The sequence below is a fragment of the Molossus molossus genome, unplaced genomic scaffold, assembly GCF_014108415.1.
Source record: "Molossus molossus isolate mMolMol1 unplaced genomic scaffold, mMolMol1.p scaffold_m16_p_6, whole genome shotgun sequence".
In the NCBI taxonomy this organism is placed as follows: Eukaryota; Metazoa; Chordata; class Mammalia; order Chiroptera; family Molossidae; genus Molossus; species Molossus molossus.
The window spans coordinates 9,362,568-9,376,390 of record NW_023425399.1 but is presented as its reverse complement, the minus strand read 5'-3'; the positions used below and the strand labels follow the sequence as shown (position 1 = coordinate 9,376,390).

The window sequence follows — 13,823 nt, the reverse complement described above, 5'->3', positions numbered from 1 at the left end:
CGGGTGTCTCGGTGCGTGCGAAGCGCGACATGGCGGCGAGGCCGACGAGCCCGGGCGGCCCAGGGTGTGCGGGAACGAGGGCGGGCCTAGAGCGGCCATGACAACCATTAGGTATCCTCGGAGACTGCGTGCCCGCCCCGCGCTGGGGGACCGGAAGCGCTCGGGCCCAGTGCGCAGGCGCAAAGCCCCCGTGCTTATATAAAGCAGGTCCCGGGCGCAGCTCGTTCTTTTGCGTCCGCCTCGCCGCCTTCCCACCTCGTCTTGTTCCAGTGAGTCATCCTCATCCGACGCCCTGGGAACTCGAGGGTATTACTGTCTGGTGAGTTGCGACCTACTGTTTTCCCTTCGAGATCTCCATTCCTCCCGCCCCCGCCCGTGGCTCCCTTGCGCGCGGTTCCTCTTGCTTTAATAACCGAGCGGGACGTATTAGTACGTTAAGCGTTGCATACAGTGAAAAGGGAGTTCCCCGGTTATTCCCCGGTTAACAGGTTCATCCTCATAGGCCTTAGGGCCGTGGGGGAGAGCAATTAGAGCCGGAAAAACCTGCGCCCTTCGTACGGACCCGAGGAGTCCTTGGCTGGTGAAAATGATGACTTGACTTTTTTCCCCATCAGATCGACCATGTTGAGATCTCTGAACACTTGCCAGTTACTTCTGATACACCGGCCTCCGCAGGCCCGGACACGTTCTTTTTCTACCGTGGGAAGGTGGTGATTGAGGCCCTTTCTTTGTTGTTTCGCAGGTTAACGTGATCAGAGGGTACAGGATGAATCTCGAAGGAGAGGGTCGTCTCTGGGCCTCCAAGGGAACCCCGTGTAGACATCGAGAACCTTTGGGTTCCTGACCTCGGGTAAGCGTTCTTCTGGCCTGCTGTAGGCACCACGTGCTCAGAGGAGCCTCTTCCTCTGCTGGCCTAACTGGGAAGTGATTTCACGATAGCTCATTTGTATTGAGCGTGTTAATAGGTGTTAAAATGTTTTGAATGCTTTATCGTAATTCTCACATATGTACCTATCAGACCTGTTGAAGTGGATTAAACTCTTTAAAGCTACGGAGGCAAGAAACATCTAAACCTGTAGAGAATTTGAGTTTATTTGAGCCACACTGACTACATATGCCAGGGAACCAAAATCTCAATGGATTGGGAAAATGTACCAGAGCATGGTTGAAAATCGCTGCATTCGAGTCCAACGAGGAGGCAGGAGAAAACATAGTAGGGAAATGTCTAGGATTAGACAAAAGGCAAAGTGCAAAAACACAAAAAGCCCATAGAGATGGTATGTGGGGAACAAGATAATGGGTTCTGTGGTCTGGTGCCAGCAGTTGTGTTTCAAGGAGTAAGAAATGAAAATTATTCAGACATTGCAAAGATGTCGTTATAGATGTATTTTTTTTATCCTCACCAGAGGACATTTTTTCAGGTAGAGTGGGAGGGAGAGAGAGAGAAACATCGATGTGAAAGGAACACATCGAGTGGCTGCCACCCACACGACCAACCAGGGCCGGGGACAAACTACAACCGAGGCACGTGCCCTTAGCGGGAACCGAACCCGGGTCTCTCCGGACCGCAGGCCGACGCTCTAACCGCTGAGCCAAACCGGCCAGGGCTATGAACAGCTCACTTAGGGTAAAGATTTACCTTGGGAAGGAAGCTAGCTATAGGCCTGGGACATGGCTATCTGTTGTGACCTGCCCAATGAGGAATTTGTAATCAGACCATCCTGTGGTTATTTCTGGTCACTGAGCTTGTCAGGTTTGTTATATAGCCCTTTATTGATTTTAGGGAGAGAGAACATCAACTGGCCACCTCCTGCATGCCCCCCACTGGGGATTTGGCCCACAGCCTGGGCATGTGCCCTGACTGGCAATCGAACCCATGACCTGTTGGTGCACGGGTCGATGCTCAACCACTGAGCCACAACCACCTGGCTTTAATGCACTTTAAAACACATTTTGTAGTTCATTCCTTCATGGGTTTTTTTTTTTTTTTTAATTTTTATTGATTTCAGAGAGAGGCAAGGGAAAGGAGAAACATCCATGATGAGGGAGACATTTAGTGGCTGCCTCCTGCACGCCTCCTAGTGGGGAATCAAGCCTACAATCCAGGCACACCTTCATGTGTTTCTTGATAAACAGCTTTCTTATGCACTTAAATTTCCAAATGGATGGATGTGATGACATTTTTTAAAGGAAGGCCAATTGTCTTATTCTGTTGACCTAGCCACTCAAATTCCCACGTGCCTAACTCTTAAGTTCTTGAGTCCAGGATTGATACCCCTAGGGGCAGGACTTCTTGGGGGACATGTTTTTTTTTTAACCTTGCTGTTCCAGGGTGTCCCAGCTTTCTAGCACCTTACATTAAAATGTAGGTTCCTGAGACCTGGCCGATTTGGCTCAGCAGTTAGAGCTTTGGCCCTCAGACCAGTCAAGGGCATGCACCTTGGTTTTGATTTGATCCCGAGCCTTGGGGTTGTGCAGGAGGCCAATTGATGTGTCTCCCCCTCCCTCCTACTCGATCTGAAAAATAAATAACCTCAGGTGAGGATTTTAAAACAAAAAAAAATTTTTAAGTTACATCTTGACACTTGGTCACAACTCTGCACAAAAGCCAAGCATTTCCCCACAGCCCTTGTCAGCCACACGGGCCTATATCATATAAGCTCAGAAGGCAGGGGCATTTGTCTTAGCTGCTGTTTTCTTATTGCCAACAAATGGGACACAAGTGCTCAAATATTGAATGAATTTGTAAGTGTAGAAGCAGACCAACCAAATCTTATGCATGATTCAGGGCTCTCTCTGTAAAGGTCAAGAGCTTTCTACTGGCATATATGATGACTGAACTTTTTTCCCCGGCAGATCGACCATGTTGATCTAACTTCTCTAAGCCAGTGTGTCTGATATGCCAGCTTGAGCAGCTCCTTAATCCCCTACTTCCTTGGGCATCTAGCTGATTGGAGCTTCTGTCTCATGTTTTTCCTCAGGTTTTCTGTTGGCAGAAAGCAGACTTTAGTGGAACAGGATGGATCCAGGAGTAGGAAAGGACTGGTGATGTGCACATTTCTCCTAAGTACCCATGTCCACATGGCTGAATAGACAGAGTCTGGAGAACAGAGGAGGTAATAACTTTTCCATTTAAATATGAGGCTATCCCCCTTGCATTCTATTTTCTGTGATTGAAGTATGGCCATTGCAGCTGATGACATAACTTTTTTCCCCATCAGATCGACCCTGATGATCTAACTAAACTATTAGCCAGTTTTTGTCTGATGCATTGGCTCCGGAAAACTTCTATCCCTGTTTTTACCTTACCACTAACAGGATACCTTTTTTTTTTATCCTCACCGGAGGACATTTTTTTGCATTTATCTTCAGATAGAGCGGGAGGGAGGGAGGGACATCGATGTGGGAGAGGCGCATTGAGTGGTTGCCACCCACATGGCCCCAACTGGGGCTGGGGACAAACTGCAACCAAGGTACCTGTCCTTAGCAGGAACTGAACCCAGGACTCTGGTCCGTGGGCGACGCTCTAACTGCTGAGCCAAACCGGCCAGGGCAGCAGACTACTTTCTTTGTGGGTTTTTTTAAAATGGGGATTGGGTTTGCTCTATGGGGTTTCTTCTCCCTTAACATTCAGGTCGTTGATCTTTGCTTCATCTGTTAACTTCATGCAGGTCAGGAGCCCTGTGTGCCACTGGGCAGAAAGAAAGTAGGTTGATTGCAGTCTGATACTCCCCCTGGTTCAGTCTGTCCTGACAGGTAAGTTTCTGTTACTAGGTGTCAACCCCCTAATAAAATGATTATTAAATGTGCCCAGGGTAGAGGGGTGTTGTTTGCTCACTTGGGAGTAACCTGGGGACCCAGTTCCAAGTTGGGTATATAAAATAGGAGGGGACAATTAAGTCCTCAACAGAAGACTATTGACCTATTGGTACTACTAGGTCTTAAAAGAAAAAGTGTCTATACACCTCCAGTCCCGTTTTTATTATTTATTTTTAAACTTTTTATAAGAGTTTATTTAAGCCAAACTGATGACATGCTGGGAAGTAAGATCTCAAATGCTTCCTCCAGTCCCATTTAAAAAAACAAAACCCCTTTCTCTATCCTTTGTCAATGATCACTTATTACTCTAAATTTAAAATGTTTGCTTTGTCTGTATAAATGCGGTTTTTGCTATTTGAAAGTTACTTTCCTGACCTTCAATCCTTGGACTGTTTAATCCTTAATATCTGTTTATCTGTTCCATATTTAAACACACCCCTATTTGTCTCTAAAATATCTTCTATGCATTGCATTGGCGCTATGCCCCTCTAGAATCAACATAAAAACCTTTTGGTGGTGTGCTCCCAAATTTGTCTCCTTGGCCATTCCCTGTAATTAGGAAGGATTTAGACTGAGGTGGAACATTAACATCAGTTACAACATACAGGCTTCAGTGAGGTGCAGATGTGACAGATTGTCTCAAGAGATAGGAAATCTCCTTGGTCTGGTAATTGATTATCTATTCCATCTGGTTCCTAAAGTTTTTGTTAATCCTCACTTGATATTTTTTCCATTGTAGAGAGAGGGCAGAGGGGATGGGCATCAATTGGTTGCCTCCTGCACTCCCCAGTCAAACTTGAACCTGCAACACTTCAGTGTTCCAGTGTGTGGGCAGACACTAACCACTGGCCAGGGCAGTTCCTAAGGTTAACCACACCCTCCCACATTTTAGAATGAAGTACTGATGGTAATCAGTACTTTTTAGAATGAAGTACTGATGGTAATCTTTTTTTCTTTCTAAGGAGTTTCTCACCGCTGGAGTTGGAATACAAGGCCTTTTGGAAAAGACTGACCCTGTATTTTCATGAAAAAGCATAATATAATTTTGTAGGTTTCCTATCTGTAAAAGAAAAATAAAAAATCCTTTAAATCCAAATGTGCTCGGATTTGGTCATTGGGGGTCAAGAAACACTCAACAGGGTTAATAAGCAGTAACTAAATGTCTAGAGACCTCAAACTTCAGGGGCAGGGGGCAGATCCCAACCCTGTACATTTATGCAGGCATTTCTGAATGGATTGCATATAGGTTCTGTGCTTTATAGGTGATATATGAGATCAATGTGTTTAACTGGAAAATTCCAATGACACATGACTAATCCTTGGGCTGAAGATTCCTGGGCAAATTGCTTCACCTCTAAGCCTCAATTCTATCTGAAATGAGGCTCCGCGCTGCCTGCTTCAGAGTTGAGGTTCAAATTCATGCCTGTAAAATACTTGACCTAGCGCCTTGTGACTTCCACCAGCACTTGGCTTCAAATCTCCATCTATAAAATGGGTATTAACAGCCCTGGCCGGTTTGCTCAGTGGACAGAGCGTTGGGTGGTACAGGAGGCAACCAGTCCCTCTCACTTCTGTTTCTCTCCCTTTCCCTCCACTCTTATCTGAAGATAGATATCCTTGGGTGAAGATTTTATCCTCACCTGAGGACATTTTTTTTTTCCATTTTTTGTACAGATAGAGTGGGAGGGAGAGAGAGGAAGAGAGAGAGAGAGAAACATCGACGTGAAAGGGACACATCGAGTGGCTGCCACCCGCACGACCAACCAGGGCCGGGGACAAACTGCAACCGAGGTACATGCCCTTAGCGGGAACCGAACCCGGGTCTCTCCGGACCGCAGGCCGACGCTCTAACCGCTGAGCCAAACCGGCCAGGGCGGGTGAAGATTTTAAATGAGTAGAACATCTTCCTCTTGTACTGTGAGGATCAAATGAAATCCAGAAAGACTAGTAGTGCAGTGCTTGGTGTGGGTAAGTGCTCAATTAGTAATGGCTATCTTCATCAGTAATGGGAATGAACTAGCACATGGGACAGTTCGGGTCCCAAAGATATTGCCCTGAGGAGGAGGGAAGCTAGTCTAATGGTTAGATGCTGTGTGATTCCATTTACTTGACATTTTGGAAAAGAAAAGTGATGGGGAACATGATCAGTGATTGCCGGATGGGCAGGGGGTGTGAATATAAAGGAATTTGGAGGGTGTATCCTTATTGTGGCTACACAAATTTATACATGTTAAAATTCACAGAACTGAACAAAAAATCAATTGTAAGATAACTAAAAAGAAACTTGGGCTCTGGAATCAGATTTGTGTTTGAATCCTGGCCCTACTGCTTATGAGCCATGTAACAAGTGATTGACATCTCAGCCTCAATTGCTTCATCAGAAAGGGAGATGTACCCACCGTAGGGGTATTTTGAGGAGTAAGTAAACACGTAGAATCTGCTTGGAACATAGAAAGCTCAAATGCTAGCTATTTTTTTGATTCTTTTATTTATTTTGCCACCTAGATTTTGCCTGCCTCACTTCCAAATGTGAACCACACAATTACCAGGCCTGGATCTGGGGTCCCTTCCAGGACTTGCAGTTCCACCCTGTGTCTGCAGGGGGTGCTGTGGACACATTGCTCTAGCCTTTGGAGGAACGCTTCTAACCTCAGATTAGAAGAGGGAAGATGAAGGCCTGGTAGGGGCCTTGCAGATGAGTTTTTTGGATCCTGCAGCCAGCACTTCTGGGATCTACTGAAGCAGCCAAGCCTGAGAAAGGGCGAGTTGCCCAGGCCTGAAGCGTGGGGTGCTGAGCTGCTGACGTGGGACCACCACACTCATGCAACAAAGGAACCAGAAACATTTACCCCCATCCCTTCAATCTAACCTATTAGTAATCAATCTTCACTTTTCCACATTCCCTTCTGTCCCCATTATGTTGCTATCGTGAGGCAGCTACTACCACATGGTGGGAGCTCCCCAGTTTTAAAGGAAGCCAGAAATCCTTAAAATATTGGTAACATTTCAAGTTTATTGACTGTGAAGACTGAACAACTCGTACGTATGGGCCTTATACGGCCCACAGTCCAGTTTGAGACCTCTACAGTTTGAGCTGTGTTCCTTTTAGCACTGTCCTTGTTACTCCTGGGTCAGGAAAAAACATGTGATGCCCAGTTAAATGTGAATTTCAGATAAATAACTTTCAATGTAAGAATATCCCATGCAGTATTTGGAACATAGTTAAAATTATTTGCTGTTTAGTCCTGGCCGGTTTGGCTCAGCGTTTGGAGCATTGGCCTGCGGACCAGAGAGTCTTGGGTTCAGTTCCCGCTAGGGGCACGCACCAAAAAAAATAAATAATGTTCATGACATGTCAAAAAGAGGGAAACATTTATAAAAAAAAATTATTTGCTGTTTATCTGAAATTCAAATTTAACTACATCTGTTCAGATAAAGCCTCGGTGGACCTCATATCTTTTGAGTAACTTTCAAGTTTTCTGTTGACTTGGATTTTTCCTCCAAGGTTGTCTGGGAGGAAATTGGTCTATGGAGTTTCCCAACAGTCAGCTTCCAAAGCCTGGGTGGGTGGAGTTGGCAGATCTCACTGATCACTGAGATCTCAAAGCCCCAATGTCAATTAATTGCAGGTCTGTTTTGACTGTCTTTTATCTGTTAGTTGTGGCAGAAACAGACCATCTTGGGCTTTTTTAAAAAGAGAGAAAAGGAGAAATCTGGATCTTCTTACTTGGCAGACTCATTTAAACAAATGGTCCTTTTGCTCAAACAAATCGGCACCATGGGGCCACAGTTCACAGGTGGTCCTAGTGGGTGGCAGCATTTTTTTTTTCCTTTGATGTTAATTAAAATGACAGCGTGTGCAGTCTGTTTTTCTTTTTTGATTTCAGAGAGAGGAAGGGAGAGGAGGAGAGAGAGAGAAACATTAAATAGTGAGAAACATCAAATGGCTGTCTCCTATATGCCCCACACGGGGACCGAGCCCAAAACCCAGGCATATGCCCTGATCAGGAATCAAACCATGACCTCCTGGTACATGGGACGGCGCTCAACCAACTGAGCCACACCAGCCAGGCCAATCTTTTTTTTTTTTAATCCTCACCCAAAGACATTTTTGCATATATCTTCAGATAGAGCAGGAGGGAGAGACAGAGGAAGAGAGAGAGAGAAACATCGATGTGAGAGAGAAACATCGAGTGGTTGCCACCCACATGACCCCAAGTGGGGCCGGGGACAAACTGCAACCAAGGTACTTGCCCTTAGTGGAAATTGAACCCAGGACTCTCTGGTTTGTGGGCTGATGCTCTAACTGCTGAGCCAAACCGGCCAGGGTGCCAATCTTTTTTTTAAAAAAAATTCTTTTCTTTATTGATTTTAGAGAGAGGAAGGTGGAGGGAGAGATAGGAACATTGATGAGAGAGAACATCAATTGGCTATCTCCTGCACACCCCCCACTGGGGATCGGGTCCACAACCTGGGCATGTGCCCTGACCAGGAATTGAACTGGCGACCTCTTGGTGCATGGGTCGACGCTCATCCACTGAGCCACACTGGCTGGACCAGTCTGGGTGTTTTGTTTTGTTTTGTTTTTATCCTAACCCAAGGACATTCCCCACCCCCCCACCCCCATTTACCTTCAGACAGAGTGGAAGGGAGAGAGGGAGGAAGAGAGGGAAACATCGATGTGAGAGAGACACATCGATTGGTTGCCACCAACACAACCCCAACCAGGGCCAGGGACAAACTGCAACCAAGGTACGCGCCCCTAGTGGGAACCGAACCCTGGTCTCTCTGAACAGCGGGCCGACGCTCCAACCGCTGAGCCAAACCGGCTAGGGCCAGTCTGGGTTTTTTTTCTTTTGTTTTTTTTTTTTAATCCTCACCCGAGGACATTTTTCCATTTTTTGTTCAGGTAGAGTGGGAGGGAGAGAGAGGACCAGAGAGAGAGAAACATCGATGTGAAAGGGACACATCGAGTGGCTGCCACCCGCACAACCGACCAGGGTCGGGGACAAACTGCAACTGAGGTACGTGCCCTTAGCGGGAACCGAACCCGGGTCTCTCAGGACCGCAGGCCGACGCTCTAACCGCTGAGCCAAACCGGCCAGGGCCAGTCTGGGTTTTTGATGTCACTTTTGGCTCTGCACAGGTTGACCTGATGTGTTCTCCCTAGTGAAAATCTTCTAATTTGCTGATTATTACTGGAAAAGCTGGCTGGTGATGGGCCTCAGCTGAGGTCAGAGAAAAGGCCTCAGCCTAATATTATTTGTCAAAGCAGTAAATTTTATCTGATGCCAAAACCCATGTGATGCTTAAAAACTCTCCTGATGCAGAAGAAAACAGATCTTGGATGAGATGCTAAATAAGATGCTAAAGAAAACCATCTGCTACTGGAGCATTGGATTGATTATTTAAATAATTTTTCATCCTGAATCTCTAAATAGCAGCGCCTGGTAGCTTAGCAGGAATGTAAATTCAGGTGGTGAATACAAATCACTGAAAAGATGGCTAGTATGTGGCAAGTGCTCACAAAATAATCTCTATCACTTTTATTTCTAAGCTTTAGCTTTCTTATGGATAAAAATGTAACTTAGGATCCCTAATTTACAGTGTTGGGAGGATAAAAGAAACTGGTTTGTAATTCTCAAGTCCTGTGCCGATATTAGTCAGTGTTTCTGGCTGTGCCATTTACTAGCTGGGTGACTTTGGATAAGTTACTTAACCTCTCTGTGCTTATTTTCTCATAGAAAATGGGATAATGCTAATTGTACTACTTCATAGGGTTGTCGTAAGGACTGTCTACAACAATATATGTAAACCTCTTGGTACAATGCCTGGCACATAAACACTTAATAATGTTTTTATTATAAAATGGATTTTGGAGTTCTTAGCTCTGGATGCAAAATGTGCATGGTAGGCAGCTTCTGCGTTCATTCAGAGGATCTGAATTCAAGGCCCACTTTAGGCACTAACTGACTCAGCCATCCTCATTAATAAAAATTTACCAGTTTTTTGCCCAGCTGGTGTAGCTCAGTGGCTGAGCATCGACCCATGCACCAAGAGGTCGCCGGTTCGATTCCCAGTAGGGCACATGCCCAGGTTGTGGGCCCGATCCCCAGTGGGGGCATGCAGGAGGCGGCCAATCGATGTTCTCTCTCATCGATGTTTCTATCTCTCTCTCCCTCTCCCTTCCTCTCTCTCTAAAATCAATAAAGAAAAAAAATTTTTTTTTAATTTACCAGTTTTCTTCTACAAAGTGTCAAGTACTTTCTAATTATGTGGCCTTAGGCACGTGACTCTATACCTCTGAGTCTTGTCCCACCTCTGAAACGGGTCATGCATAGTATTTATCTGTGGTAGATACTGCTGGTTCCTACCCAACCTGTATCCTTGTTGGTAGCGCCTGTCTCTAAGATAGAGGCCGATAAAGCCCAGCCTCCTTTGCATTAAAGCATTCGACCTCCATTCGACCTACTTCTGACCAATGAGATGCAAGGGAAACCTGACCAGGAGGCTCCCATGGCTCTTTTCACATGATTATCAATAATAACATGATTTCATGCAGCTGTTAGACAGAGGGAGGCGACCCGCAGAAAAGCCCAGAACATCCAAGGCATGTGTGCTGCTGTCTAGGTTAGAGCAGTACTTCTCAGACCTCACTGTGGGGATCTTGATAGAACACAGATCTTGGTTCAGTAGGTCTGAGGTGGGGCCCGAGATTCTGCATTTTTAGTGATAAAAGTTCATTCGTATATCAGGACCCACGAAACGGAGGCCACCCTTGTCACAAATCTAAACCTAAATCGACCAGCCTGTCAGGGAGACCTACCGTACAGCGGTCACGATGCTCCGACTCAGTTTGAGCTAGCTTCCTTACCCCAGAAAATAGGACCTGTGAGCCAATCATGCCCTGTTTCGGCCTCTTCTAAGGCACTAAAACTCGCTCTTACCCCAAGTCCCTCGGAAACAGTGCCCACTGCTTGGGAGGCACTATACTCCCCACCCCATGGATTGTTTCCCTTGCTGGTACTGCAGGTTCTTGGACCACACTTTAATTAGCAGGGCACTACATGCTTTTGAACACAAATAAGAGAGAAGCCAATTACATGTTTGCACAGGGGGTGGGGTGGGTTGGGGTGGGTATCAGTCAGCAGTTCAACAACTTCTGCAAGGACTCAGGTTCTCTCCTGATTTCCTCTCCCCTGGGTGGTCCTCAGGCTTCTAGCATCAAGGCCATGAGGCAGCTCCAGGGGCCACAACCAGACACTACTGAACTTTCAAAGGAAGAGGAGAGCATCCCTTCCCATGCATTTCTCTATCAGTGAGAACATCTTCCACAGGGGCCCCCACTATCCTGTTCCCCACGCAGGGGTGCTGATATGCCCAATCCAAGGGTACTACATATATTTTTTTATCCTCACCTGAGGACATTTTTCCATTTTTTGTTCAGATAGAGTGTGGGGGGGGAGTCATCCATGTGAAAGGGACACATCGAGTGGTTGCCACCCGCACGGCACAACCAGGGTCGAGACAAACTGCAACCGAGGTACATGCCCTGAGCGGGAACCGAACCCGGGTCTCTCTGGACCGCAGGCCGACGCTCTAACCACTGAGCCAAACTGGCCAGGGCCAAGGGTACTATTTAACAGACTTTACCGAAATGCTGCCCCAGAGGCTCCCAGTGTCTTCTCTTTACTCTCATTGGCCAGAAGTGCATAACGTTACTGTGATTGGCTTAGACCTTCAGTTCTCAGAGTGAGCTACACTGACCAGCAGCACCAGCACCCCCAGACCTACTGAATTAGAAAGCCTAGGGGTGAGGCTCAGCTGTTTTCACGGGGCCTCCTGGTGGTTCTGATACACACTGGAGCCAGCCCTGGCTGCATCTTAGAATAATCTGGGCAACTCTTAAGATTACCACTAGATAGAAATCAGAATAGTGGTTACCTGGAGGTGGGCTGGAGTGTAGACTTTGAAGCAGTGTAACCAACTTGTCCTGGTTTGCCCAGGACTACCTCAGTTTTAGAACGGAAAGTTCCATGTCCTGGAAAAACCCCTCGCTCCTGGACAAATTGAGATGGTTTGTCACCTTACCTTGAAGGAGCAAGAGGAAACTTTCTGGGGTGCAAGAAATGGTCTGTGTTATTATCTGGGTGCTGGTTACATGAGTGTAAAAAATGCCAAGTTAGCCATCTAGAGTTAGTGCACTTTACTAAATCTATGATATACTGTTAAAAGAATATTGCTGTCCAGATCGTATTCCAGGATCAATTAAATGGAAATCTCAGCGGAAGATCTCAGACATTGGTATTCCGAAAAATTCTCTTCAGGGAATTCTAGTGTTTAGCCAGGTTTGAGAACTAATGTGTTCAAACTACCAGAGATCTTGTTAAAATGAACATTCTGGTTCAGTAAGATTGGGGGGCGGGGGCCTGAGATTCTGCATTTCCAACAAGCTCATAGGGGATGCTGATGCTGGACCATGCTCTGAGTAGTGAGGGTTAAGCCCAATCAAGATTTATCCTGCAGCATTACTAGTCATAGCCATGTTATGTAAGCAAACTAGATGTCCATCAATAGATGAATGGATAAAAATATGGCATACGTATACAGTAGGATGTTATTTAGCAATAAAAAAGAATGAAATCTTGCCATTTGTGACACCATGGGTGGACCTAGAGAGCATTATGCTGAGTGAAATAGGTCAGACAAAGACAAATACTGTATTACCTCACTTACTTGTAGAATCTAACAAAATAAAACGAATAAACATGGCAAAATAGAAACAGACCATAGATATAGAGAACCAGCTGATAGTTGCCAAAAGGGAGAGGGCAGGGGGGGAGAGAGGAGTAGTAAATAAATGAATATTAAAAATTAATTTAAAAAAGCTGCACATTGCCAAGTTAACTCAACACCAAAAAGTTTACATTCAAGTGAAATCTCCAAACTCAACTAGGAATGAGTTTCAGTTACGTGTGTTTCCTCACATAGATGCTCATAGAGCAGGCACCACCTTCCACTGAATTAGGCATAAAAAAGAAATTAACGCCAGGCCGGTGTGGCTCAGTGGATTGAGGGCCATCCCATGGACTGAGAGGTCCTGGTTTGATTCCCAGTCAGGACTCATGCCTGGGTTGTGGATTCAATCTCCAGTAGGGGGCATGTAGGAGGCAGCCAATCCGTTTCTCTCTCTCTCCCTCCCTCCCTCCATCCCTTCCACTCTAAAATAATCAATGGAAAAATATCCTCCAGTAAGGATTAACAAAAAAAGAAAGAAAGAAAGAAAAAAATTACCTTCTGGGTCTGGGGGTAAGGGGAGGTAACACTCCCCTGAAACATCTTGGTGCTATTATGGAGGAAGGAAGGAAATTGGGGGGTGGGATGGATGAGCTGCAGGGTAGCCAACGCTTGTGGCATTCAAGGAACCCGTGTATAGGGTGAAGTTAGGAAAACAGGAACACTCACTTGGGCAACCGCACAATGTAGAAGCTCAGACAGCTCTTCCAGCCCCCTGACATGTCAAGAGGTCCATGTTTGCCTGAGTCCTGGACCTAGCCAAGTCAAGACCGAGGACCCCAATCTGGGCTCAGCTTGTTTGTCCGAAAGTTACCCAGGAAACTGTCCCTCTGGAGAAGCCAAGTGTGGCTTCCAGAGGTGCCCTGTCTCTCGGCCCTGCAGACGCCCTGGAGACTGATATGGGGCTGCCAGCTGGTTTAATTACTCAGATGGGAAGTTGGCAATAGGAGCCCAGTCTTGGGCAGAGATTAATGACTCCATTATCTTCCTGGGCAATCATCCCCTGTGGGCCCCAGGCCGGAATGTAGATATAAGGTGTAAATAAAATCCTTGTTCTGAGGGAGCACAGTTTTCATTGTCTTCGAATGGAAATTTGCCTCCAGAAACCCTTGGCTCAAATCCAGGAGGTGTCTTTGTTTGGCAGAATGACCTGGTCTGTTGAGGGGTATGTGACAGACCTCCTGAGGGCTGGGCAGAGGCTGGGAGGC

At 46.2% G+C, this 13,823-nt stretch overlaps 1 long non-coding RNA gene and 3 other non-coding genes across 5 annotated transcripts; all 4 read left to right on the top strand.

Annotated features, from left to right (window-relative positions):
* The first annotated feature begins 183 nt into the window (after positions 1–183).
* Positions 184–4,926, top strand: LOC118618697. Of its 2 annotated transcripts, XR_004957083.1 has the most exons (5): positions 184–319; positions 743–850; positions 2,982–3,116; positions 3,672–3,756; positions 4,782–4,925. It is a non-coding gene; the product is annotated as an uncharacterized LOC118618697 (long non-coding RNA). The 2 variants fall into 2 exon arrangements; XR_004957084.1 differs by lacking the exon at positions 2,982–3,116 and having other exon boundaries at positions 186–319; positions 4,782–4,926.
* Positions 577–667, top strand: LOC118619488. The gene has a single exon (XR_004957256.1). It is a non-coding gene; the product is annotated as a small nucleolar SNORD12/SNORD106 (small nucleolar RNA).
* On the top strand, positions 2,819–2,907 carry LOC118619489. Its single transcript, XR_004957257.1, has one exon. It is a non-coding gene; the product is annotated as a small nucleolar SNORD12/SNORD106 (small nucleolar RNA).
* On the top strand, positions 3,184–3,276 carry LOC118619487. The gene has a single exon (XR_004957255.1). It is a non-coding gene; the product is annotated as a small nucleolar SNORD12/SNORD106 (small nucleolar RNA).
* Positions 4,927–13,823: the final 8,897 nt, after the last annotated feature.